The sequence below is a fragment of the Vicugna pacos genome, unplaced genomic scaffold (assembly GCF_048564905.1).
Source record: "Vicugna pacos unplaced genomic scaffold, VicPac4 scaffold_103, whole genome shotgun sequence".
Taxonomy (NCBI): domain Eukaryota; kingdom Metazoa; phylum Chordata; class Mammalia; order Artiodactyla; family Camelidae; genus Vicugna; species Vicugna pacos.
The window spans coordinates 2,118,614-2,146,424 of NW_027328783.1; the positions used below are offsets into that span (position 1 = coordinate 2,118,614).

General features: G+C 42.5%; 1 long non-coding RNA gene across 2 annotated transcripts in view; it reads right to left on the bottom strand.

Moving 5' to 3' along the window:
• Positions 1-4,777: 4,777 nt before the first annotated feature.
• The window catches only part of LOC140694726 (uncharacterized), a 47,898-nt gene continuing 24,864 nt past the window's right edge, over positions 4,778-27,811 (bottom strand). The window contains exons 5-7 of one of the 2 annotated variants that reach the window (XR_012070338.1): positions 18,158-18,332; positions 17,884-17,981; positions 4,778-5,047 (exon numbers count right to left, since the gene is read on the bottom strand). This is a non-coding gene — a long non-coding RNA (uncharacterized lncRNA). The remainder of the gene's footprint in view (positions 5,048-17,883; positions 17,982-18,157; positions 18,333-27,811) is intronic. The other variant, XR_012070339.1, reaches the window with a different exon arrangement.

Sequence of the window (27,811 nt, forward strand, 5' to 3'; positions counted from 1 at the left end):
ATCTGCGTGGTTTATGGCTTCACCTCTTCCTCCAACACTAGGCTATATTCCGGAATCCTGAGTGTGGGGAAGTTCCTCGAACTGACAGCAGCACATGTGTTCTAATTGAATCTATAAGCTTTCTTGCTGATGGTTTGCCTATGCCGGTGTTCGGGGGATAGTGTAGTTTGTGCTCTGATACCAAGTATTAGCGAGTGCCTCTCATAGGACGTGGAGGTTTTTAACCTAAAACCACCAGCCTGGGAATAACTGTGCACCCTGAAAGATGCGTGGACTCAGTTTCCCCACCTTCAGCAAACACACGAAGTGGTGTTCTGGTATCCTGAAAATGGGTAGGCTCCTCTAACTTACAGCAGCACCTGAGGTCTAATATTATCCCTTTGTTTCTATTCACTGTATGTTTCCATATGCCAGGCTGCAAGGAAAACCTGGGAGTTGGGCTTGTAGTCCATGTAGCAATGACTAGCCCCCGATGGATTGAGGAAGTACTCAGAAGACATCTCCCATACGGGGAACACCTGTGCCCCCATTCATCTGCGTGAATTGGGGCTCTTCAACTCCCCCCCACACAAGTCTGGGTTCCCGAATCCTGAGTATGGGGAAGTTCCTCCAAATGACAGCAGCACCAGGATTCAAGTAGAATCCCTTAGCTTGTCTTTCCTGATGCTTTGCCTAGGCGCTGTGTGAGGGAAAGTGTGGTTTGGGCTCTAAAACCAAGTATTAGCGAGTGCACCTCCATGGGAAATGGAGGTGATTTAATTACAACCCTCAACCTGGGAATACCTATGCCCCCTGGAAGATGAGTGGACTCTGTTTCCCCACATCCAGCACACAAACGAAGTTCAGGTATCCTAACTGAGGGGAGGCTCCTCCAACTGACAGCAGCGCCTGAGTTCGAATAGAATCCCATAGCTTCTCTTTCCTGAAGTTTTGACTTGGACGGTTTGCGGGAGATGTGTGGGTTGGGCTCTAAAACTAAGCTTTTGTGATTGCCTCTCTATGGTCAGTGGAGGAGTTTGAACTACATCCCCAAGCTGGGAACAGCTGTGCACCCATAAAGATACGTGGAATTTGTTTCCCCACCTGTAGCACACACACGAAGAAGTGTTCTGGTATTCTCAGTGTTCCGTGACTCCTTCAAGTGACACCAGTACCTGGGATCTTATAGAATCCCCTTGCTTGACTTCCTTGAGTGTCTTCCTAGGCCAGGATGTGAGCGAAACTGGGGGTTGGTTTTGGAGGCCAAGTAGAAGCGAGTGCCCCCCCGATGGAATGAGGAAGTACTTAGAGGACATCTCCCTAACGGGGAACACCTGTGCCCCCATTCATGCGCGTGGTGAGGGGCTCCACAAATCCCACCCACACAAAGTTTTCTTCCAGAACCCTGAGTGTGGGGAACTTCCAAAAACTGGGAGCACGAATACGTGTTCAGTTATCCTGAGTGTTGGGAGGCTCCTCCAACAGAGAGCAGCGCCTGATTTCTAATAGAATCCCTTAGATTGCCTTCCCTGATGGCTCTTCTAGGTCGGAGTGCGGGGTAAAGTGTGGTTTAGGCTCTATAGACAAGTATTAGGGAGCGCCTCTCCATGGGAAGTGGAGGTCTTTAAGCTACAACCCCCATCCTGGGAATACCTGTGCTGCCTGAAAAATGCGTGGACTTAGTTTCCCCACCCCCAGCACACACACGAAGAAGTGTTCTGGTATCCTGAGTGTGGGGAGTTTCCTCCAAATGATGCAGCACCTGGTATCTAATAGAATCCCTTAACTTGAGTTCCTTGAGAGTTTCCTTAGGCCGGGCTGTGAGCGAAGGTGGGGTTGGGCTCTAAAGCCAAGTATTAGCGAGTGCCCCTCTATGGGCTGTGGAGGCGTTTAAACTACATCCCCAACCTGGGAACAACTGTGCCCTCACAAAGATGCGTGGACTCTGTTTCCCCACCTCCAGCACACACACGACGAAGTGTTCTGGTTTCCTGAGTGTGGGGAAGCACCTCCAACTGACAGCAGCCCCTGGGTTCTAATAGAATCCCTTGGCTTGTATTCCCTGATGGTTTACCTAGGCCAGAGTGCGGGGGAAAGTGGGGTTAGGGCTCAAAAACCAAGTGTTTGCGAGTGCCTCTCCATGAGAGGTGTAGGTCTTTAAACTACAAACCCCAACCTGGGAATACCTTTGCCCCCTGAAAGATCCATGGACTCTGTTTCCCCACCACCATCACACACACAAAGACGTGTTCAGATATCCTGAGTGTGAGGAGGCTCCTGCAACTGCCAGCAGCACCTGGAATCTAATAGAATAACTTAGCTTGACTTCCTTAAGTGTTTTCCTAGGCCGGGCTGTCAGCGAAGGTGGGGTTTGGGGTCTAAATCCAAGTAATAGCGAGTGCCTCTCTATGGTCAGTGGAGGTGCTTAAACTACATCCCCAACCTGGGAACACCTGTGCCCCCATAATGATGCGTGGATTATTTTTCCCCACCTCCAGCATACTCACGAAGATATGTTCAGGTATCCTGAGTGTGAAGAGGCTCCTCCAACTAACAGCAGCAATTGGATCCTAACAGAATCCCTTAGCTTGTATTCCCTGACTGTTTACCAATCCCGGGCTGCAAGGGAATGCTGGGGGTTGAGATTGGAATTCAAGTAGCAGCGAGTGCCCCCCGATGGACTGAGGAACTATTTAGAGGACTTCTCCTTTACAGGGAACACCTGTGATCCTATTCATCTGCGTGGAGTGTGTCTCCACACCTCCCCGCCGCACAAGGTTTGGTTCCGGAGTCCTAAGTATGGGGAAGTTCCTCCAACTGACAGCAGCGCCTGGGTTCAAATTGTATCATTTAGCTTGTCTTCCCTGATGGTTTGCCTATGCCGGAATGCGGGGGAAAGTGAGGTTTTGGCTCTAAATCCAAGTATCTTTGAGTGTGTCTCCATGGGACGTGGAGGTGTTTAACCTACAATCCCGAACCTCAGAATACCTGTGCCCCCTAAATGATATGTTGCCTATGTTTCCCCACCTCCAGCACACACACGAATAAGTGTTCTGTTTTCCTGACTTTGGAGAGGCTTCTGCAACTGAGAGCAGCACCTGGGATCTAAAGAATCCCTTAGTTTCTTTTCCCTGAGTGTTTTCCTTGGCCGGGCTGTGAGCGAAGGTGGGGTTTGCACTCTAATGCCAAGTATTAGCGAGTGCCTCTCTATGGGCAGTGGAGGAGTTTAAGCTACATCTCCCACCTGGGAATACCTGTTCCCCCATAAAATGCGTGGACGCTCTTTCCCCACCTCAAGAACACACACGAAAATGTGTTCTGGTATCCTGACTGTGGAGTGGCTTCTCCAACAGAGAGCAGACCCTGGTTTCTAATAGGATCCCTTAGCTTGTCTTCCCTGAGTGTTTTCCCAGGCCGGGCTGTGAGGGAAAGTGGGGGTTGGGCTCTAAAGCCAAGTAGTAGCCTGTGCCTCTCCATGGGTAGTGGAGCTGTTTAACCTACATCCCCCATCCTGGGAAAACCTGTTTCCACTGAAAGTTGCGTGGGCTCTGTTTCCCCACATATAGCATACACATGAAGTCTTGTTCTGGTATCCTGACTGTGGAGAGGCTCCTCCAACTGACAGCAGCAACTGGGATCTAATAGTATCCCTTAACTTGACTTCCCTGAGTGTTTCCCTAGGCTGGGCTGTTAGCAACGGTGGAGGTTGTGCTCTAAACCAAGTACTAGAGAGTGCCTCTCTATGGGCAGTGGAGGTGTTTAAAAAACATCCCCAACCTGGGTACATCTGTGCCAACAGAAAGATGCGTGGACTATGTTTCCCCATCTCCAGCACACACACGAAGACTTGTTCTGGTATCCTGAGTGTGGGGAGGCTCCTGCAAATGACAGCAGCGCCTGGGTTCTAATAGAATCCCTTAGCTTGTATTCACTGAGTGTTTCCCTAAGCCGGGCTGCGAGGGAATATGGGTTTTGGTCTTGGAGTCCAAGAAGCATCGAATGCCCCCTGATGGACTGAGGAAGTACTTAGAGGAGTTCTCCCTAACGGGGAACAACTGTGTCCCCATTCATCTGCGTGGAATGGAGCTCCATACCTCCCCCCAACACAAGGCTTGGTTCCGGAATCCTGGATTTGAGGATATTCCTCCAACTGATAGCAGCGCCTGGCTTCTAATAGAATCCCTTAGCTTGTCTTCCCTGAGTGTTTTCCTAGGCCGGTCTTACAGGGAATGTGGGGGTTGGGCTCTAAGCCAAGTATTGGCGTGTGCCTCTCTATGGGCAGCGGAGGTTTTTAGCCGATATCCCCCAGCTTGGGAACAAATGTGCCCCCAGAAAATGTGTGGACTCTGTTTCCCCACCTCCAGCACACACACGAAGTCAAATACGGTGGAATGACTGCTGTTATTTTAGGTTCTACAAACTCTTAAATGGATTGATTTCTATCTCCATTATACAAGCACTCCTGGGTAACCTTTATATTCATGTGAGGATCAAAAGAGTACTCATTAATACTATTACCATACTTCTACTGAATTAACTCTTCTGTAACAGTATAATGGCCACACTTCTTAACAACTGCCTCTGTAAGGGTCTTGTAAGTCACAAATATTTATTATAAAGAAATTATATAAAAAATAATAACAATTACAACAACTATGTTGTTTATAACGATGATAGTGTTAGCATCTCCCTCTCATATTAAACAATACCCATCACTGGATTCCTTAGGAAGCAACGCCAATGCATTTTTGGACTCTTCTAAGTCTTCACCCAATGAAGCCTTTTTACACACGCTGGTCCACCACAGCCAGAATTGTTGTTACTTTCATGGTTGACTGCCACGCTGTGATGTTCTGGGCTTTTTCTGGCACCACGCATCTATAATTTGTAGTCAAGTTTCCACGTACCGAGTCTGATTTCCAATATATTGTTCTCCAGAGCCAACAGAGGGGCCACTGGAAAGAGGCCACAAATAATCTGGTGAACCCAAACTGAATACCTGTTTAAGGAATGGACACATAACATGGAGTGGTAGACGGATGGAAGGACAACATCAATTCCTTTACTCCTGTAAAGAGAGAGGGGCAAATGGTGAACTAAATCCCAAAGAGAAAACACATTCACGGTAATAATAATGTTTAACAGTGAAAGAATCCAAACAAAAGGCAAATATAATATCTCTGGGAAGAAGACTTATTTCAAACTGTTTCTTTCACGTATATACCCTTAGTAGGAATAACATACTTAAAAATCTTCAACCAACCATAGTTATTTGCTCATAATAAACTTGGGAATCTTGAAGCATATTATTCACTCTCAGTGTTGAAATAATGCAATCTTGGAAGATGATTTGTAATTGAGGATTAAAAAAAGAATATTGTGGATTTATCTAACAATTTAAATAGAAATAAGAAATGTACCTTTGGGAAAGCTCTGCATAGAGAATGCTGGAGGAAATGCACTGAAAATAGGCAAGTGAGCAAGCTCCCTTGAGTCTGGGAAGGTGAGTGCAGCACATTCAGAGAGTCTATGAAGTTATTACAAGTCACAGAAAGGTATGCAATTAAAGTGTCTTCCTAAGAAAAATATTCTTATTCAGGAATTTTTATCTTGATATTTCTATGGTCTGTGTGGTCACAGGAAGTCAAAGTTGTGGTGGTGGCTTAGAAGTTCTTTTCTCTCTGTCTGTAATTTACAGGGCATTGCTACAGATGGGGCAGCAGAGATCTGTGGTAAGCTATTCCATGGGGTGGGGGAGCAGTTAGAAATGATAAGGCCAGAAATCTAAAAGACTTTTAGACCCTCCCCTCCTAACTGGCAGACCTTTAAAGTAAACTAGCACAGGTATGTAACTAAGCCAGAAGATGAGAGGCAAATTTAAAGTCCATTTACTGTTACTGATCAGTCAAGGGGTAGGGACCACTCTGGCCAGGAACGGCAAGACCGTGGATGGGGTGGATGTGTAGGAGGAGCTGACATTTGCTTGTGACCTGAGAGGCAGGGGTGTGTTGCATAAAAGCCTACAGTGCTGGAAAGATGCAGTAGGTCCACAGCCCAAAAGGAGCTGTCATATTCAGGGAGGTCAGAGAGCAAGAACCAGAGTTAGTGATGCCACAGAGTCAGCAGTGTGGCAGCAGTGATATCAGTATCTGTGTCCATAACCCACCTAACCCTACATGAACTCATCTGCCTACAGGGGGCAGGTAAGTAGCAGAAATGTGTGGAGTGGGTGCAGCCACTGGCAAATTGGCAAGTGGACATCCTAAGGTAACACACTGCTCACAGTCACCATATTGGAAAGAGTGCCCCACACTGTCAGATCTCCTTCTCATTGCCAGAAATTAGGAGTTTATTAGCAATCAACCCAGTTAAAAACCCAGAAAAGATATCATTATAATGACAACAAAGGCACAGACTATTCAGAAATAAATTAATTAAAAATGTTAAGATGATTCTGATAAATGACTTAAAAAAAAAGAAAAAAATATGATGATTGAATGAGCAGTAGAATGCACCATACTCTTCATTGGGCAGACTCAAGCTTGGGGGACATAGAACATTATTTCTCCAAAGTAAATTTAGAATCTGAATGCAAATTTAGTTAATAATCCAAAATGGATTTAAGAAAAATATCTGAAGGGTGATCGTATTGTTCTTCCAGAAATATACACAAATATACAAATAAAATAATGAGGAGGGAAGTTTGAACTTGCAGTGTTAGGGATATTCTGGAAAAAGATTAAATAGGACCAACTCTAGGAGGCATTAATCTATGGTCGTGGAAAAAGTATAGAAATAGTGCACTGAGAGTATGAATGTAATACAATGCATTTCAAGAATAGACGTGGATATATTTGAGATTTTAGTAATATTATAAAACTGACACTTCAAATCAGTGGATTCAAGTACTGGAGTAATTAGCTAAATCATTGGAAGACCTGGCACAGTGTCCTCACTTTTGTTATTAAAATAAATTCCAGATAATTTATTAATTAAAAAATAAAATACCAGAAATAACCCAACATGATTTAATCTGTTCAGATATTCAAACGAGAAGAACTTTCTAAAAAGCTTTTGGAACAAAGACCAATAACAGCAAAGGCCTAGGAACTCATCAAGGCCAGAAACGCCCACTGTAAAACAAAACTAACCCTCGCCCAACCCTCTCTCACGGCCCTGTGTTGCTCTCTGATACTTTCTACTCTTTCTTCTTCCCTTTAAAGTCCAGTCTCTTGGAGAAGTGCCTGCGCTGATGACTCCTCCAGGGCTCGGAGCCCTGCATCCCCCACGGCCCTCACCGCGGCACTGAGACAGGAGTTGCACTGCCGGTGGCTGCGTGTTTCAAACCAGTGGGCATTTTCAGCTCCTGTTTATTTGATTACCAGGTAGCTTTTGCCATGGACAAATATTTTCCTCTCAGTGGAGTGTTTTCCCCCCTTAATTTTTGTTTTACTTAAATAAATTTAAAAAGCCCAGGCAGAAAAGTGTGTGTGCACATATGCACACACACAGATACACACAGATCTGTTTTTTAAAGGCTACCTTAGTCCTCCTCCTCCCTTTCCCCAGTCTCGGCAATTAAAGGTGGGAATTAGCCCTTGCTTTTTTGCCCCACAAACCCCCCGTTTCTCACTATGCTCCCTTTAGTCAGTGTTCAAATCCCTCTTAAGCCAGGTTACAGCCTTCTCTGTGTTGCCTCAACTAGCTTTCTCCCAACTGCTCTGCTATTCTTCTCTCTCTTGGTGGATTTCTCGTCTCCCATTTGCCATGTTCATGGCCCTTTTCCCCAGGGCCTCGTCTTCAGTCCTCCGCCTGGCAGGACTGAATCGCCCCCACGGCCTCACCCACAGCTCCTCTGAGCTCCTGACTGGTGAATCCAGCTTAACAACAGACATCACCCCTCAGATGTCCCATAGACACTTTGCACTCAAACTGCCACACACAGAACCATCTCGAAATCAGCTCTTCCCCTTACACTGCCCCTGCAGATCCTCTTTCAAGATGGGTCACTGGAAAGTCACCTCAGCAGCTCTGCGGCCCGCCGCCCCAGCCCTGCAGTCCCTACTGCAGCAGTCATCACTTCTGCCTCCCATGTCCCTCTCCCTCTGCCCAGGGCATCTCTGCAGGCGTGTGACACTTGTTGTCTGGGTTACCTGGGTTGTTCCCAAAACATCATTTCCCCCCAAAGTATGGGCCTCTCCCAAAAATAGTATCTTCCATTCTGCTGCTAGAATAACCAGATATTCTTCAACATAAATATTATGCAATTCTCTTACTTACAAATATACCAATATATACCTGTTTCATTAAGGATACATTCAAGTCTAAGCACACAAGGCCCATCGTGACAGAGGCCATGTGCACCTGATATTCCCACCTATGGATCCTTTGTTCTAGCCCTACTTGTTGTTCTTCAGTCTAGCCAAGCCAGTTCATGCCGTGTACACTTATGTCTCTACCTCTCTGCATGAAGTGTCCACTCCCTCTACCACACATTAGAGAGCTAACTTCCTTTCACCTTTCAAAATTCAGTTCAAATATTTCTAGCTCTAGGAAGTCCAATTTGTGTTCACCTGGTTAGCAATCCATCAACTACTCGCCAAGTCTCGCCTGGCCTGGGGAGTGCAGACACCAAGTCTTATCTGTCTTGGTCTCCCCAGCAGCTGATACAGTGTTTGGCATAGCAGGTGCTCAGTGATTTTTGGATAGATAAACGAATGAATCGGTAAAGAGATGAGAGGTCTACAATCCCCCCCAGTTACTCAGCTGCCATTTTGGGAAGTTCATTCTGCAGAGTTAAGGAAATGCCAGTGCAGGTGGTGGGCAGACAGAACAGAGGTGAGGGCGTGGGGGAGACAGGCCTGGTCCTGGAGAGCGCAGGAGAGGCGTGGGTGGGATAGCACTGGAGAGAGAGGGAATGGACGGTTCGGGTGCAAGGAGATGTTGAAGAACAACTGATATTAAATGCAATAAATTAAATGGAGAACATAATATATGAAGGGAAGATCAAGTTAACACAGCAAGGGTGGAAAAGGCAGTACCAGAGACAAAGAGCTCTCACTTCATCCCTCACAGCATTTCACTTATGGCGCCCGCCCTCTGGGAAGGCAGCGTCAAATTTTTGAGAGACTGGTGTTTGTGCTGTGGGTGCTCTAAGTGCAAAACGGTATCTTATGGCTTCCAGATTTTAAGACTGATAGATTATTTCTCTTATGTCCCATGTCTGAGTTCTCAGACAGCAGGATCTTTCGCTGGTGTGGGGAGAGCTATTGTGGTTAACAACTCAGGGTTACTCTAATAATCTCAAAGGACAGTGGGGAATTCACTAAAACAAATAAAAGAGAAATTTCACTCAGAAAAAGCCATATGCCATATAGAACCTTGTGGGGGCCTTGGGGGCAATATTACCGCCAACTCATCTAACAGTTTTATGTGAGTGTGCTGAAACTCCAAGCTCAAGTCACTTAAACACATATGAGGCCCAGGGTCCAGGCTGTGGTGCTCCAGACAATGACGGGAGGATGAAAAGCCTGACTACAGCCTCCGACAGGATCAGTCCAGCCACGAAGCACAATGGACACGGACACGATCATGCACCATCAAGACAAGAATCAAGTGCAATTCATGCCTAGACAGGAGAGCAGATAATCTCTAAAAAGTGGAGGGGTCCCTGCCAAGGCTTGGCAAGAGTCCTTCCAGGCAGAAAAGCAGAGAAAGATACTTCAGGCGAAGGAGACTAGGGTTGGTGGCTGGGTGCGAGGCCTAACGAAGCACAGGTGGAGGACTCCAGGGTCATCTGTCAGTAGCTGTTCCCCTTCAGCAGCTAAGAGGCATAACTAAAAAGGCAGGTGGGGTGACATTAATGATCATGGGAAAAACTGGGAGGAGGAAACTGAGGTCAGGATATCACCACCAAAGGCAATTTATTTTAGAGGAACAAAAATAATTCAAAAAGCACTTGGAAATTCTACCTCCCATGAATGAAAAGAACACAATATAAGTTTCACTCCAGCGTTGAATACAGAAAAACAGACTGCCTACTCTCAGAAATGGATTCAATTTTCTAATTCGTCAGGGATTATTTAGATAATAGGAAAACAAATAAATCTGAACAATCTCTCTAGAATAGCTGTTACTCCATCCTGTTATGTAGGGAGAATGTAATTTAGGAAAAAGTAAACTCCCTCTATCTGTAGACTTATAAACAGGAAGCACAAAGGGGTGGCTTTGCAGACATGAACCCGCATGCATAAATGCAAAGCCTATTGACCCAAATCCTTTCTTGTCTCCTAAGCTTAAAAAAAAAAAAAACTACTTCAAGGCAGTGGTGAGCTGAAAGGGCTCAGATACAAAACGTGCACTTCATCAGCCTTCTAGTAGATAAAAGTGCGCCATGCATAATAGAAAAGATAACGTTTCCTATGGAAATCTATTTTGAGATGCAACAATTTAAAGGCAAATGAGAGCTCAAAACCAAGTTCAACCAAAGAGAAACCAAGCCCAAACAAATGTACAGAAATGGACAAAGACATTGGAGAAGGAGGGGATGTGTGCTCTACCGATACTCCAGATCAACAAATTCATCTTGAATTCAAGCCAGTGATGTGCCATGAGGTCACTCAAGGAATCAGGCAGAAACCATATCAAAGGCAGGTGTGAGATGTGGAAGGGGTGACCCTGTGAACCTTGCTGCAATGAGGCAGGATGCCCTTGCGGGCTTTCTGCACAGGCCGGCTGGCTCACATGACTCTGTTTAGAAGGATATCAGCCAGCAGCTGTGCCTCACGGGCTACAGCCCGAGCTGAGTCACATCTAGTAACGGTTCTGAGTTCATCTTCAAACGACATGACCAGAAGGATCTGAGAATCAATGGTGGAGACGTATCTGAATGAGTATTCCATTTCATTCCTTGGCAGTAAACATTCAGCTTTGTACAACATAAATATTGACAAAGATACACACAGGCACCCTATTTGAAAGCCTGACTGCATAATTGCATCTAATGGAGAAAAGTGGGCTCCGTGTCGGTATGCTAGGTCATTGTTTGGCTCGGTAACCGATGCTTCTGAGACCCAAAGCATATTCTAGTATAACCGACAGCACAGAAATCTCCACTGATGACTTACTCATTTCAGGGTATTCATAAAATAACCCCAGTTTGCCCATGGGATACAGACGGTTGTCCCATTCCCATCGTGGGGTGGTCTGTTCTGCTTCTGGAACTGTGGCACCATTAGATTAATGACCCAGCTGTCAAACAGATCAAATTATAAGGCAGGATATTATCAGACCAAGGTCATAAAAGTATTACTGACATTTCAAGCTGAACACATCATCTTCCCAAGAATTTAATTTCTTGTTTTCAGGATAAATTTCTTTTTATTGCTGCCTCCCTACCCTCAAAAATTGTGAAAACTAGTCCTGACCACGTACCTTGGGTTTACCAAAATTGTAACGACTACTGCTACTTTATCTCCTACCTCCTTTTCAGGTGGGCATTTTAGGTTTTAGAAGATGCCTTCCCTCATTTGTCTTTTTTACCCCCATTTCTCTGCTATTATCCACCATGGCCTTTCCAGTCTGAAAATCTCACAGAAAATAAGTAAAAGACAGAAATACAGGGTCTGTGAGCCGGTGATAAGTGCTGCGGAGGAAAATAAAGGAGGGTGAGGAATGTGTGCTAGGGAGGAGTGGGGATGGGGCAGTGACCTTTGAATAAGGCAAAGAAGGAAACAAAGGGGTGGGCAGAGGAGGGGCAGAGGGAAAAGTGATTACAGGCCTGGAGGTCTCACACGCTGGAAAGACAGCATGGAGACTGGTGTGGGCCACAGTGAATAGGAAATAAGTGGTGGTTTTGGGGGTGGAGCCTTAGAGGCTGCCATGAGGATGTGGGCATTTTTCCCTCTGAAGGAATTGCGGAGCCATGGAGGGTCACCGAGCAACAAAGTGATACTCTAACATTGGATAGAACAGGTCCAAGACCCTAATTTAAGCTGAACAAATCAAGGGCCAGAGAAGTGGCATGCCACCTCAAATTCAGTGCAGAGCTTGAAAGAAACACAGCCTCGACTCGCAGCCCAGTGCTCTGCCCCCTTCTGGATGCTGTCCCACAGAGCTGACTCTAACGTTATGTTTTTTCCTCACTCAGAGGCTTGTGGGCCAACTGAATGCTTTCCCCTTTTTCAAATGGCAATTTTTCCTGAAAGGAAATCAGAGTTGGCAGTGAAACAAGGCATGGACCTGTAGCCTACAGAGCTGTTGTCCCTGAAAGCAACAGCTGGCGCGTGGTTTACTCGTGGAGTTCAGCAGAAGAGACAGAGCAACAACAGACAACTTAGCGTCTGGCTGAGCTTCGACTGACTGCACTGCACGTTTGGATGGATTTCAAATTTGGACAGTGAGGCGGCTTCACATGAAAGGCAGGTGTATACATCATACATGCCCACACGTCTGTATGCATACACACGTAGACACACACAGAGCATATGATGTGACTTGTAAAGAGCTGCCTCTGCTTGGTTTCCCACGGCCTCTAATCTCAGCATTAAGCTTTCACTGGCCATGCTCCCAGGTTTGCTACGAGATTTCTTTGCAATGGAACATGCCCTTCGCTTCACAAACTTTCCCCACTTCTTTCAATGACATTAGGGGAAGAGCAGGGAGCACTGGGAAGTGCTGGGGATATGGACTCGAGATACTCCTGAATCTGAATCCACACTTCATGGCTTATTTTTTATTTAACTTTATTTACATTCAAAATGCAATTGTTGCAGATCTCAGAAGATGATTTACACTCACTGCTATGGCAGAATGTTGCGGTTAGTAGACCCACCACTGGATCCTCTTATTCAACACATTCTTCCAATAATTCAGATATTACTGTATCACAAATGCCCATTTCTATATTTTGATATCTGCTTTCCAGTATAATTATCTTCCTTCTTTATTCTCTAAATCTTATGATTTTAAAACATATTTCTGAGAAGTGTTCCACAGGCACTTTGCATATGGTAATTTGATAAAGAGATCCTGGAGATCAAAACCACATTTAAATCCTGAGATAAACTCAACTGTGTCATATACATGTCTAGGTTTAGTCTGCTTACTTTGTTACTTTGTTTAGTAATTTTTGTTTCAAACAACAAGATCCTTCTGTATAGCACAGGGAACTACACTCAATAACTTTTAATAGCCTATAGTGGAAAAGTATATGACAAGGAATATATATATATATATATATATATATATATATATACATATATATATATATATATATGAATCACTATGCTGTACAGCAAGAATTAACACAATATTGTAAACCAACTATACTTTCAACAAAAAAAGTTGAAATAAAATTGAGAGATGAAACTTCAACTGCCCAGGCTGCTGTCAGGATGAAATGATTCAAAGCAGGCCAGGTATTAGCAACCCCCCTGACACATCAAAACCCCATGGGGGATCTTCCTTTTGAGCAGCACTGGCTAACCGGCTGTGGTCACCTGTAAATAGGGTTAAAGTCACTTAGACCCTTGGCTTGGGATCACCGTGGCCACAGGGTTGGGGGTCACTGCAGCACCTACGAGAATGATGGGGCCAGCCTGCTGCTGAAGCCGCTCCCCAGGCCGCAGCCCAGAGCACTGCAGGCAGGTCTGAGGTCCGGCCGGGGGCGCGCAGCTCCACAGCCACTCGGAGCCCTGTGGTGGGGGTGGCGCTGGGACCACGCTCGTCCATCACCCTCCCTATCACCCAGACTCGGGATTCTCCTGGGGGAATTTTTCTCTGCCTCATACTTCCTGTCTCAGCCTCTTGTGGAATCCGGTCCATGCCACAGGGAAGCAGGGCTTTAACCCTCCGGGACCTAAATCAATCACGGTATGGATCCAGGGTGAAACTTCCATGTTAAATCACCTGGCGCTCCCTTCTTGTGCTGAAATGCCCTCCCCTGTCGATGGCATTAGGTCGTATTAGAAGTCCCGACTTGCTTGTCCTTAGCTAAGACTCTGAGCTTCTTGATCAGTCTTCCTGAGTGGAGCCACTCATCTGTGGCAGAAAAGCTTGGGCTCTCGTCTACCTATCATTGTCCACGGTCTTTTGGGTTTTCTGTTGGTTTAAGGTTCTCGTGCAGGGATATCAATTTGCACATGAGAAGCACCTGTAGACATTTAAAAAAATACAGACACTGGATCCTCCCCCCTCTCCAGCCAAGGCTGGAAGCTTTCTTCCTCTAGCAGGGGTTACACAATCATTTCCTTGGGAATTGACCACACATATTGGCATAATCATAGTAAATTGCCCTTTACACTGTGCTTGCCACGTGGCATTTTCTACTTCATGTTGTCTTTGTACCTTCATTATCACATTTAATCCCTGAATTATAGATTATCACCATTTCTGTTGAGGACACTCCTACTTGCTAATCTTGAATACAAGTATCTTTGATTCTCTTAATCTATTTCATTCCTGAGTTTCCTGTTCCTGAATTTAAAGAGTGAATTATGGACACATGTATTTAAGATTCTCTTATTATATTTCTCTGACTCATCCTCTAACCAAATCATATCTGGAGAAGAGAGATTTTCTCTTTTAAACATTTGCTTTTTCTTATTATATAGTAGTGCATACACACAGTGGAAAATGTAGAAAACATATAAAGTAAGAAAATTACAGCCATACATTATCTAAACACCAAAGGACAATGCTATGTCATTTTGGGCATTTAATTATTTTTCTTAATATTTTATCATAAAATTTCCCTAGGAAAGTTGCTTAACCCTGGAATTGTACTAGCCTTTTGTCCAGTACAGAATAACATTCCCAGAAATGACCCCAACATCAAAATAGTATGTGAGGCTGGGAAGGCCACAGGGCACTCAGCTTATTCTCTGAGTCCTACAAAGAATGCTGTTGATTCACTGATGTTACGCATTCGATGCCTGTGAGTCACTCACTCACTCAGCTGGCTCGGACTGAGACCTACTTTATACCAGGTGCAGATCCAAGTGCTGGGGAGGCCCCAGAGGGAGCCTGGATCACGGCATCACTCTCCTTCTTCTTTTGCTCCCAGAATCCTACTCAAGAACCCCACATGGGATTGGGGGGGTGGAGGCAGGTGAGATATAGTGAAATTCATTTCATTATGTTCCTTTAGACATATTTGAATAGCATGAAAATAGTCGCTAATTTTGATAAGTTTTCTTTTCCCTTCCTATGTATTTTTGAGGATGGGTATAGCTTTGGTGCAGCAAGAGTAATTGATAGATCTTTGGTATGTTAGGATTTTATATGAAAAATTAAGAATGAAACTGCACTTAAACAAAGAGAAGAGGCAGTGAGGAAAACACAAGCCACCCTCGAACTTGGCTACAATTCAGAATTCCTGGTTTTCAAAAAAGGGAATCATAATTCAAAATATATTCCCTAAATATTTTAGCCCATATTAGAAATACATGGAGGCAAAGTTCAGCTCACTGGAACCTAGAAAAATGTGCTTACTTAAGCGAAGGTATAAACAGACCACAGATACTATAATGCATCCTTTACTTTAAACTAGTTCATGTGAGCAAGTTTCATTTCACATGAATTGCTCAGTACCAGTTTAGGAAATATATCCTTCTTGATTGGTAAAAATAGCTCACGGATAACCAGATTCAACAAAATTTAGTGTTAAATAATTTACTTATTTCCTTCAGGAAATGCTTTTGAGTAATCTGAGTTAAGTATTTCCTCTATCTGATCTATTTCTTTTCACAGAGAAAAGTAGTACTATTTGCACATGACCTACTTTTACTCCTCTGGAAATATCTGACTGTGAGCTCAGGGTAAGTGTTGTCTACTGCACAGTAGGGAAAAAAAAAGATTCATTTCACAGCGAAGATCAGAATCTTTTTTTGAGGGGCGTGGTGAGCTGGGGGACAAGGGAAATGCCTTTGATTTCGAGACAGACCCCAGGAATCCATACTGAAGCTGAAAGATGAAGCCCTTGTGAAGAAATGTGGAAGGACACACTGACACCCAAAGGTGTTCACTCTGTAAAAACACATAGAAAGAAAGAAAAAATAATTTAACTGCCCTATAAAGAGAATGGACAGAAACTTGGTAATAAGGGAGAGAGAAGGAAGGTTAGGGAAGGGAGGAGAAACAATGAAAGGGAACTTGGATGCGGTGGGCAGAATAGCAGGTTTCTGGAGCCTACAATGAAGGATGATAAGAAAAAAAGTAAAGTTTAAAAAAGTTACAAAGTTTAAAATAGTTTAAAAATTAAAAAACGAAGTTAAAAAATAAATTTTTTTATAGTGGCATGGAAGATTTTAATATCATGGAGGTTTTTTATTTCAAAATTCAAGTTGTTTGAGTTTCTCCCCCATTCTCCAAACAACAGTAAGACCTGCTTGTGTAAGTGGTTTTGGGGGACACCACAGAGAGGGGCGAGCTCAGCAGTTAGGTTGGCCAGGAGCAGAATACTGGTGTGGAGGGCAAGACAGGAGAGAGTTCAACAGTTTCATGAAAACAGAAACTCAAAGCCAGAAATTATCTTAAAAAGGTTAGTGTGGTAGGCAGAAAAATGTCCCCCCCCAATATGTCTATGTCCTTATCCCCAGAACATAGGAAGAGGTCAGATTCCCTGGCAAAGGGTACCTATGGTTGCAGATGTGGTTAAGGTTGCTAAACAGTCGACCCTAAGAGAGACCAGCTGGATTATAGATGTGGGCCCAGTGTAATCACCAGAGTCGTTAAAGGAGGAAGAAGGAGGCAAAAGAGGGGAGAGAGGAGAGGAGATCTGACCACAGGATCAGAGTCAGAGACACACAAACATGCTGACCTTGAGATTGAGAAAAGAGGTCACTGGCCAAGAGATGGAGGTGGCCTCTGGAAGCCAGAAAAGTCAAAGATACAGGTTCCCCTGAGACCTTCAGAAACAGCCGTGCCAACACTTTGACTTCAGCAGGCTTCTGCGTTCAAGAAAACTACAAGTTTAAATTTGTGTTGTTTAGTGGAGACTTTTTCTTTTTTCTTCCTACTACCATGACGTTTGGGGATACTAGTTACAACAGCAACAAAAAGCGAACACAGTAAGCTCCTTGAAATGTTTAGAAATTGCAGATAACACTGGACTGTCCACTTTGATGTGGGATTGGGCTTATGTGAAAATCAAAAGGACAGTGTGACCTTGGCTAACATCTGCTTTTCTCATTTTTAGGAAGAGAACAATAAGTCAAAATCTCTGTAGTTATTATTTTAGACAAGTGTTTCTTAAAACGTTATGTAACCCTGTGCCTTAGGAACCCAAGAGAGTCTCTGTTCTTAGACGAACATGGATTCAGAGAGATAGGGTTTTACATCTGAGTCCCACAGTGGTCTCTTATTGGCAATGAGAGCTTGGGCAAATCAGTTACCCTCTTTAAGCCACAGGATCTTCATTTGCAAAAGGAAGATAAGAATAAGGATTGTTTGGGTGATTAAATTGTACACACACACACACACACGCACACATACATATATGCACAACATTTAATACAGTGACTAGCACATACTAGGCACTCAACAAATTCCTGTTATGGATTTTTAAATGCATATATAAAAGGAGGAGAAATTTGCAGGAAGTTGTGGGAAAACTTAGTTCATGGCCCCAAAAAGGGCCATCTCTCAATGGGCTCTGATCAGTCAGTCCCCAGTGATGGGCTAATAAGCAGAGACTATAGCACTTGAGGATTTATGTTAAACAAAAAGGAAGGCATTTAAACATAATTATTAAACAGCAGGTACGTTTATACTGTTGGATGTATCATCCTATCTGGAGAGCTTTAATAAGCAGAGAGTCTCCCCTGTTCTAGAGATGGCCAAGCAGGAAAATGACGTGGGTCGGTGGGCCGTTCTCACCCCAAGAACACATGACTGAGTACTCACGGAAGCAACACCTCTTGTATGTTATTCCAGATGGACTGTCCTCCCATGATTATTGTCAGCTGTGTCATCAGTTCAAGGAGACAGCCACTTGGGTCACACTGGAATATTAGAAAGAAAATCTCATTTAAATTTTAGATAGCTCTAACATGAAATAAAGTCATTATTTTATGCCTAAAAAAATCAAAGGAACAGAGAGTAAAGACACTCTTCATTGGGCAACTAAGAGAAAACCTGAAACAGATTAGACTGTCAGAACACAAAGCTGTATTCACACCTCTTCATTTCTGTATTTTTACAGGGAATACATCAGATCTCATGGATAAGTCACAAATCTGCCCTTAAAGAATGTGATGTAGAAACACGAGGAGTAGTAGTTGACAAAATGGAACAAGAGCAACTTCATGGCTGGGTTTTTCTCATAGTCAGTCTGGTCCTTGGGAGCTCTGCAGCTAGAATAAAGAAAAGGTAAGTCTGTAAAACTGTGAATGGCTTTGAGACCCTAATCAAAGCCATGGACACATGAGTTAACACAATAAATATGTATGTATGTATATATATATATATATATATATATATATATATATATATATATATATATACGCAATTCACACTGTTTTCATATCAGCTGTTTTGAATTTCTTAACATATCCACTATGTTAATTCCAACTCTACACAGTGTTGTAAGAGTTTCTCCTACTAAGAACGCAATATCCCACAAGGCAAAAAAAAAAAAGTCATCCGTTCCTTAAAATTTATAAGCACAACAGTATCCAATGGGCAAGAACTGTCCTCTGTCAGGTGTAATTTGAAAGAAAGCTACTTCTAAACATCCTGCTGAATAATATTCTCTTGTCTCCCTGAACGGCAGTAAGGTAGGACTATTGAAGAAGACAAACAAAACACGGGGCAACTTGCTAGAAGCATTTGGGGAACAGAAAACGGGTCATCCTCCTAGTTCAGAATTTGAATTGGTCTTAGTATTTTCAGAAGATGACCACTGAGCAGACCACTGGGAGAACCACCCAGCCACATGCAATATGTGGGAAGCACTTAACTTAGGCCGCTAAACCGCTGGGTGGGATACAAGCCAGAGAGAAGAAACATTTATTATAGAAGCCGCAGCTGATGAGAATGGAGCTACACTAACAGGAACAGCATGGGGGGAAGACACATAAAACTGTGATTATCTGTCCTCTCCGTAACGCACAAGCAAATCTCCCACTGGAACCACGACACTCTTCCACTTATTTGCAATACAGAGACTATTTACTTTCAACAGTAGGGTACATTATCTAATGTAATTGAAATTATTATTAAACACTGACATATTTACACAGAGCTTGGACATTCTAAAGCGTCCTTTGTCCCTTTTACTAATGCAAAAATGGAGCTAATTCACTTCTCATATAGGCTAGAGGAAATACGTTTACACTTGAAGTTAACTAAAGACTGTAATGTACTGCAATTGAAGTGCCTAAAAGATAGTCTCTGTTTTGACCTGGTTCTAAAACTTGTGTAGAAATTATCTCAGCTGCAGGAGGAGCTTACCAGAGTCAGTCATCATGACTGCCACTTTCTCATATATGGCGTTCAGGGTCATGAAGATGATAAAACTGATGAGGGAAGCAGTGATGGGCGTGGCCCACCTGCACAGTCAGGTACTTTTGGATTGGGTCTGTTCCACTCAGGTTCTTGGGAAGTTTTGCAGGAAAAACAGTGAACACTGAAAGTCCGTAGACAATGATCCCAATAACTGAAGCAATGGTCAACAGGACCTGACAACCCAAAAACCCAGCAGCATGAGACTCACTAATGATCGTATTTTTACACAGAAAACTTGCCCCAACCCAGCTTAAACAGAAAACATGCATGTGTTGTAAACCTCACATAAACGTGAGATGTGATATAAATCACACGTAAATGCATAAGAGACGTGAATATCAGGCATGTTAAATTTTAGGGGGGGAGGAATGAAAGATGTCAAAAAGAATGAGTGCATCCACTAATGTAATACGCTGACAGCAGGAGCCTCTGTGTGCAGAGCGTAGGGAATATATGGGAACTCCAATTTCTGTGAATTTTTCTGTAAACCTAAAACTGCACTAAAGAAGGAAGCCTGTTAAGTATATTTTAATGGGTGAAAATGGGGTAACTATTGGCATGTTCTTTTGGAGGGAAGTCTGTGATAGCAGAACCAATGAAAGTATCCCTTCTACATCTGTAGAATTACTTAGGTTATGAACTAGTTGTAACCCATGAAGGGGATATTCTTCCTTTCAAGGGAGAACCTATCACCGATTCAGGGGTCAGCAGGTACTAGCTGACGTCTTCATTCTGAATAGGACCAGTGAAGCTGTGGGCATGCCCTGAGGGAAACAGTGGAAGTGACAGCAGGTCTCTGCTGATGAAAGCTTCACATGCTTTTCATACTCATTGAGATCTTAAAGTGGCAGTTATTCTTACTCCCTGCATTTGCACAAGATTCATGTCCCTGATCCACTGTAGATCTGACTGCGTGGACCCAAGGGCAGCGGGGGTGTCTGAAGCATAACTTGCACGTGGCTGATAGGGTTTCAGTTCCTCACTAGGCAGGTTTTTTTCTGGCCACTGAAGAATGCACATTAAAGATCCCATTTTTAAACTGTTTTCCTTCCATCTACCTTCTTGGTCATAGTCCAGAAGCATGTACTCAGTGTCCCTGGCTGCTCCTGATGGCTGCCCCAGAGAGAAAGCTACAAAGAATGTGAATTTCAGGACTAAGTGAACCACATCATGTTATTTATAGTAACAGTGGGCCGCTGGCTTGCACCTGCAGGGGACAGCAGTGGGAGTGTTTACAAGCACCTCCCGGAGCCACACTCCTGCATCTGGATCCCAGCTCCGAAGCTAGCTGTGGGGCCTTGTGTAAATTTCTTAACCTCAAGGGGCTTCAATCTCCTCACCCATATAATGGGGGAATAACAATAGCAATTTATAGGACTATTGTGATGAATCAATTATTTACTAATTGTGAAAAAATTTGGAACATTAACCACAGGCATGTGAAAAACTCTACCTAAGTATTAGCTACGAATATGGTGACCAAAGTCTTAAAAAGGTATTTTTCTTAGTTTTTAATCCATCAGTTTGTAGAGAAAGCATTTTATTTTCTCCTCTACTCTCTTTCATCATCCTTTTCTTCACAGTTAAGTCTTCATGCTTGTGAAAGGAATAACTTTTTGGTGTGTGTGTGATTAAATGTGAAAATTAGTTAAGGCTGAGAAAAATGTATTATAGAAGGTATATTAAGCCTTCCTCTCTTGTACAGCACATAAAGGCCATTTAAATAGTATGCATTTTTTAAAAGTCTGCATAATAATTTTTTAATTATGTATTAAGTAAACATAATAGTTAAGATTCCTTAAATGCTTACTATTGCTTCAGCACACATCTATTTTTCAAAATCCTCACAATCACCCTGTGGGGAAGGTAATATTATATCTCTTTTACAGATGAGGAAATAGAGCCACGTGAAGATGATGCAATTTGCCCCAAATCAAGCAACTTTAAGTGAAAGTACTGAAATACTCAGAGAACCCAAAGACACACTAACTGTATAGCACTGTCTCCTACATGGTCTGTAAAATCAATTCTAATTCATTTCAGAACTTTTACAAACTTGACACATTTCCATTATTCTTTGAAACACTTAATGGGTTCAATATTTCTTAAGAAACAGGAAAGCTTTCCATTCTCCTTCCTCAAGTTTCTTCTTATTTATCATCTTTTCTGATCATAAATTTAACATTTGCTCATTAAAGAAAATTTGAAAGTACTCAGTAGTGGACAGAACTGCTGTCCTGGATCTGTCCCCAGTCTTAGAAGAGGACCCAGAACTTGCTTTAGGATAAGTAACCTCCATTTTGTTTCTAGTCCTGTGATTTAAGCTCGATTGACCCACTCTTTCTGAAGCACCAGAAGTAGATCTCAGTTGGTTTAAGACAAATAATACCCCTCATTCTATTGGCCTCGCACATGATTGGAGAATTGGCAAATAACCCAGGAAGAGCCACTATTATGTGAGGAGATACGTGCTGGTGCCCATGTGAATCATAAGCTTCCTCTATCAAGAGAGGAAGCTGCCAAAAGAGACCTGTCTTGGTTTGGATGGATGATCTGGGATACTGAGTGCCCAGAAGCATCATGCTGAGACATCTTTAGATACAGAATGAAGACAGGACAAAAGCAGACCTTGACATCATCTGGGCTAGAGTATCTCTCCTTGACTGAAGCCAGACCTCAGACCTGAGGTTTTCATTTACAGGAACCAAAAAATCCCATGCATCCCCATTTTTTGGTTGTTGTTTAAACACATTGGAGATTGATTTTGTCACCTACAATCAAAAGACTCCAACTCTGAAAATGAATAAAAAATAATAATGAATAATGCTTCTACCTATAGACATAATTCCTTCAGAACGGTGCATTGTTTGTATATTACAAATCATTTTATATATTAATTTTATTCTCAAATCTATCATAAGCATAACACTTTGACATGTCATAAAATATTTTCATCGACACACTTTTTCGTGGCTGCATACTATTCTACTTTGTGAAGTGTTGGAAGAATATTTTGGCTGAGATTTTATATATATATATATGTCTGTGACTTGCATCCATACTGAATTTTCCCTGCCATTTTGAAATAATTCCTGATTAAAAGTTTTTCAAAGCTGAATTAGTGGATTAAAACATATGAATATTTTTGACTCTTGATATCAACTGCCAGACTGCTTTCTAAGAAGGCTTGAGGAGTACACCAGAAGTTAACACAGCATTGTAAATCAACCATACTTCACAAAAAATTATCCAGTAACCTAGGCATGGGATTGGTGATCACTGTCATTTCATCCTCATAAACAGAGCTGTTTCACTTGAGAGGTGGAAAACTATTTCATTTTGATGTGCACTGAGTGAATTACCATTGAAGTGTGACATCTATTTTTTCCTTTGTGAATGTGTGTTCATCTTCTCTGCCTTCTACGCTCCTGAGATATTTTGATGTTACATTTGAAGTGATCTGAACTCTCTATGTATTGAAGGAATTAGCCCCTTGTCGGATTTGTAAACAAATAACATCCTCTGGTGTTTTGTTTAAAATTAGGATGCTTCTGATGCATGGAAATCTTTGTATACTTTCCTCTGAAACTTACTGTTCATCTAGAGGTTGTATACTCATCCATATTTATTTCTAGTTTTTTTTTTCTAATTGTGTTACTTTTTAAATGTTTCTGGAATTTATCATAATATATGGTTCACTGTATGATTTCAATCTTTTCTTTTCCCCCCAAGTAGATAACAAGTGCTCCATTCACTGAATAACCTTTATTTATCTCCCTGATTTGTAATGTCTTCCATCTCTTATATTAAATTATTATTGATATCAGAGCCCATATCTGGACTTCCTGCCCTATTTTCTAATCTGGCTATTCTTGAACTAGTAAAACTCTCATTATCTTATTAATTATTATGTTACTAATATGATTTTATTCACAATAAACCCAAATCAATTTTATAACTTCTGATATTTTGGAGATATGATCTTTTAATCTAGAATCATGTGATTAAAGAAACTTTTATATCTTTCAGTAGTTTCTACTTTTATTTTTAGATAGTTCCTACTATCCTTTTGTTAGGCTATTCTTAGATATTTTACCTTGGTTGTTACTGTTGGAAAATTTTAGAACCCTTAATGCCTCCATCTGGTCTCTTAATCAGACCCTGGAGAATCCTAAACCACTGATCTGATTTGAACAAATGAGGTGAAAAGAATTGGGGGAAGCACTGTGTACAGAAGAGACTGTGGAACCTCCAGAGTGGCGCCCTGCGTTGGCTCAGATGTTCTCTGGAAAAAGTTTTCTATATGAGACTACATAGTTCCCAGCTTGACTTTCAGTTTTCTCAGCATTTCACATTAGATTTTAAAAGTCTGTGGCAGGTTCTTACACAGAAAAGAGCACTTGCACAAAGGTTTATATGTATACACCTTTCCCCGGGTGGTAAATGGAACACGCTGTTCTTCCTAATTAAAAAAGCATGTTCAGTCAATCAAGGGATTACACCAATGAAATGATATTTCTCCTAACTGGTCACTAAATCCTAAACATAATATAAAAAAATAATAATTTTCAGACATAGCCTCCTTATTTGTAAATGCATGGGATTTTTCCTGTTTTTTCTTTTCTTTTCTTTTCTGTTAACGATGTCAAACACACAACAAAATATGTACAGTGTTCGTTTAAATACTATTTTTTGAAAATGCACATGTGAACAGTAAACTGTTTCCCTGCCATGGTCTGAGCACCTGACGAGGCCAAGATTTAAAGCTCTATTCCTTAGTTTGCCTTTTATTTCAGAAGTGACGGTAGTGGCAGCTTAGAGTCTGTGCAGGACAGAAATTATCACAGGTGTCTGCAGCTAAATGGTCTCCACTGTGTGTTTCTTCGTTGAGCTTTATGTGTTAATTAGCTACAACTATGAAGTTTAAGAGTTTCCATTTTAGAGTTTATATTTAGAATTTTTTAAGAGATGAAATCAGTAAGACTCAAGATTTAACTGGATTATAAAACCAGATATAGTATAATAATAGCTGTAACTAAGTACATGGCCCTTCCTCTGTGCCAGGAAGCCTTCCAAGTAGATTCTGTACATTACTTCGACCCGTCCTTACCACTGTCATGAAGAAGCAACTCTCTTATTCTTATTTTATAGGAAACTATGGCACAGAGAAGATAAGTTGTCCAAAATCACTCAGGAAGCAAGCTGCTGTGTTCAAATATGAATTTAGGCAACTTCATTCGCAAGATCTCACTACCACAAAGCTGGCCTCTCTAAACAATGGAGCATGCTTTCACAAGTAAAGCAAAATACTTCAAATAAAAAACTAAAAAAAAACATAATAAGGAAATTTTTTAAATAAGGAAGAACGATAAAGTTAAATGAGTCTTCATCTTCAATTTTTCAACAAGCATGTTCCAATGAAAATTTAAACTTATTAGCTGGCAATTTTAAATTTAAACTTGGCAGTTTAAATGACCAAAAACTTTTCTTCACTATTTTTTGTATGCTGCCAATATGATAAGTTTTTGTTTTTCAGGACTCAAAAGCATTATGAAAATCTAATTTTGTCTAAGTTTCAGCTTTCATCTCTGAATGTACAGTCTTTCACCAATATATGCTTTACCCCCATCTTCAGTTGTAAACAATGGGAACAATTCATAATGGGGATTATTAGAAGCTTATTACATTGTAAAAGACAGATGTCACTTTCTATTGGTAGCTGAACCTCATTTTTTTCCATTTATAAAAAGAGGAATTTGACCTGCTCCCTCCAGACTTTTTCAGTGCCAACATTCTGTAGATCTGTGATTCAATTTATTAAATCTATATTTGGAGACATTTTCAGATGCTCCTAGTAAAGGCATTTTTTTCCCAAGTGTTATTCATGCTCACAACATACTGTCCTGCTGCTGCTGACTGCAAGCACCAGCAGCTCTGAATTATCTCAGCTGATGGAAAGAAGCAATAATACAGATGACTCAGAAATCATCTTTTCATAGCTCTGAAATGTTGATACAAAGATATATAGTTTTATTTTTTTAATTTTGCAGCAGGAGTGGCAGCAATAAATTTACATTTCCAATTATGTAACATGACTAGCTCAAACACTGCTCAAACACTGATGGCACCTCAACAAATGTTTCCCTGCTTCTTCTACCCTTTTTCTGACTTTAGGATGAGAGCCATGCTTCTTTGTGCACATCCCAACAGGAAGGGGGAGCAGTGACCGGGACTTAGTTCAAGACAAATGGGCACCTAGTCTGTGATGAAAAGGAGGCCACAATAATGAAGGCGCATGTGAAAAAATGGGAGTCAACTATAAAAATTTGTAGAAGGAAAGACAAATCCCTCTGTCTCTTCTGTCCAAAGGACCTGAGGGTGGGGAAGGGGATGAAAATGCTTTAGTAGCCCCTGCATTTCTATTTTCCACCACCCCAGTCACACAAAATTAAAATAATATTCTTAAATACGGAAAACTGCCATTTTCCTCAATCATCGGTAGGGTAATTTTTAAAAATCGTCATTCTGTTTTAAGACTCGTAACTTCAAACAGTAGACAAAAACAACATGAAATGTTAATTGAAAATGTGGCTTCAGGGGAAATCCCCTAAGCCCTTCTTCCCACCAGACTGTTACCCCTAGGCCCCAACTCTAGAGAAATTGCAGAATAACCACTGTTCCCTCCACCATTGTATCTGAGTCTCTACAATGCTCTGAGAATAAAGAGGAGAAAGACACAGTCCCTGATTCCGGGAGCTCCTAGGAGGACAGGACTCATTGTAAAGTGACGGCTGAGGAGGCGTGTTAAGAGGGCTTGGAGAACAGTCAGCAGAGAGTGCTCGGGGCAGAGAGCCGGAACTGTAGCCAAGGCTCTCCCAGAGAAGGGAACCACTGTGGTGAGCTCTGACATGCCCTAGAATTGATCAGGTGAACCTATAATGTTAAGGCCATTTCTCCCTGGGGAGCTGCGCATGCAAAGGAGGGAGGCCAAAGAGAGCCAGGTCCCTTCCAGGAACTGCAAATAGTCTACAAGCGAGCACAGGGTGTGGGAGGCAGATGAGGCAACCAGGTGGAGAGATCACAGGGGCACATCACAAAGGGCTCTGTGTGCCTCCAAGGTAGAGGAGACATGCAAAGTGATCTAGAAAGAGACAAGATAGAGGCAGGGAGGCCTATTGGCAGGTTCATGTGAAGGCCTGCTGAGGCCCTGCCAGGAGGAGAGAGAAGAAAACATTTCAGCAGGTGGACGGATTGGCCACAGGTGTGATGGAAGGGCAGGAAGGGGACAAAGATGCCGACCAGCTTTCTGGCTTTGGCAGTGTCTAATTTATAATGCCATTCCCTGAAATAAGAAGGGCAGGAAGAGGGGCAAGTCATGAGAGCAGACAACTGATTCAGTTCTGGCTGGGTGCCTGTGGGCTCCAGGAGAGATGTGCAGTAGGCAAATAAGAGTCTAGAATTCGGGAGAAAGTTCTAGGCTGAGCCAAGTAGTTTTCTAGTTTCAAGAGGCTAATGTGTGTGAGTGGACAAGCTCACAAGAGGTGTATAGGGATAGCTTTCACCCTCCTGCATATGGGAAGCATCTGGGAGCCTTTAAAAAATAGTGCACCCCAGCTTGGAGTGGGGCCTTTGTACTCTTTATTGTTTTTTAAATACTTTTTTCCTTTTTTGGGGGGATAGTTAGCTTTATTTATTTTAATGGAGGTACTGGGAATTGAACCCAGGACCTCTTGCATGCTAAGCACGGCTCTACCACTGAGCCGAACCGTCCCCACCTTTTTTTGTTTTTAGACAATAGCTCTACCGAGCAGTCATGGTTGAGAATCAACCTGTAGAGGGCAGAGATCCTTGGGGGTAGAGAACAAGGAGAAGCTGCCCAGAGCCCTGCAGACCCCACCAGGGGCAGCCGGAGACGCAGGGGGCCTCGGACGGGCTGCGAGGAACGTGAACTCAACACTCCCCAATGGCGAAGACGTCAAAAATGTTTCAAGCTCCCACTTCCCAGCAGTGTTTGTTGTGACTTTACTAGATTTCCAGTAATACTGAGCGAGAATAGAAATTATCTGGACACAGGGATCAAATTCAAATCCTGAATATGACCAATCTTAGCTGCGTGATTACTGATTAAAAGGTTACTCGTCTGCCACGTGTAAAATGGGGGACCTAGCACCATGCTCGTTGGCTGCTGTGAGCATAATGGAATGACATCTATAAAGGCCCTCCTGCCTCTCAGAGGTAATTGCTACTATTGTCCCCATTTGGGACACCAGGAAACAGAGGCACAGAAAGCTTCAAACATTTGCCCAAGATGAGGGTTGAGGTCAGG